Source organism: Haliaeetus leucocephalus, unplaced genomic scaffold (genome assembly GCF_000737465.1).
Source record: "Haliaeetus leucocephalus isolate CR32 unplaced genomic scaffold, Haliaeetus_leucocephalus-4.0 Scaffold162, whole genome shotgun sequence".
In the NCBI taxonomy this organism is placed as follows: domain Eukaryota; kingdom Metazoa; phylum Chordata; class Aves; order Accipitriformes; family Accipitridae; genus Haliaeetus; species Haliaeetus leucocephalus.
In genome coordinates this window covers 15,859,884-15,860,756 of record NW_010972598.1, presented here as the reverse complement: position 1 = coordinate 15,860,756, position 873 = coordinate 15,859,884, and the positions used below count along the sequence as shown (strand labels likewise).

The window sequence follows — 873 nt, the reverse complement described above, 5'->3', positions numbered from 1 at the left end:
CCCCAGGGCAGACCTGGGGGTGCCCCCAACCTAGCCTAGCCCCACATCCCGCACCCCGAGACACCCAAACAGCACCCCTACATGGCCTCCGTGCCCCCCGCCCCCCAGTCTGAGGGGGCCCAACGCAGCCCCCCCAAACACCAGGTCCCCCGCACCCCCCGGCCAAGAAAATCCGCATTTCCCTGGATTTCCCCCATTTCCCCACCTGGAGAGCGCGGGGGGGACCTGGGTGGGTCCCCGAGCGTTGCAGCGGCTTTGGGCCCGGGGCTTTTTGGAGTGCAAGCGCGCCTCGATGTTACCCCAAATCATCAAAATTGTGCTTTTTTTTCCAGGTAAAGCACCAGTTTGGCCTTCAGAAAGGGGGATGTTTTTGCAGATTTTTCCCATGCTGGGCATGGAGGGGGGTCCCTCTCCTCTGCCCCCCCCCCCGAGGAGTCACCCCAAAAATTAGGTGCTGTGAGAAGGGAAGGGGGGTTCAGGCAGGAACTTGTTGAGTTAACCCCCCTGCTTTGGGGATGACTGTCCCCCAGGTGTGGTGGCCTCATCCCAGGGGGCCGTGGGGTGGCCCCAGCACCCACAGCTGGCAGGATCTGGATGGGGTGGGGGCGCAGAGGTGGGGGGATCCCCCATGTGGGGCAGGGAGTGCTGCTGCTGGGGCCGGGGGGGGCACCCTGCGCCCCTCACCCCCTCCGTGCCTCAGTTTCCCTGCTCGAAGCAGGGCGTTGAGACCCCCCATTTACATTCGGGGGTGGGTATGGGGTAAGCTCGTCTCCCAGCTGCCCCTTGGGCACAAGAAATCCCAGGGGGGCTCAGACTGGCGAGGGGGGGACGGGGACGACACAGTACGTGGCCTCATCCTGCCCTCGGCGGGGG

The 873-nt window shown here is 65.3% G+C and overlaps 2 protein-coding genes across 2 annotated transcripts in view; one reads left to right on the top strand and one right to left on the bottom strand.

Moving 5' to 3' along the window:
- GCK (glucokinase (hexokinase 4)) overlaps nt 1-873 on the top strand; it is a 251,262-nt gene that overhangs the window by 48,657 nt on the left and 201,732 nt on the right. The window lies entirely within an intron of this gene.
- Nucleotides 1-873, bottom strand: part of DBNL (drebrin-like) — a 16,753-nt gene that overhangs the window by 15,130 nt on the left and 750 nt on the right. The window lies entirely within an intron of this gene.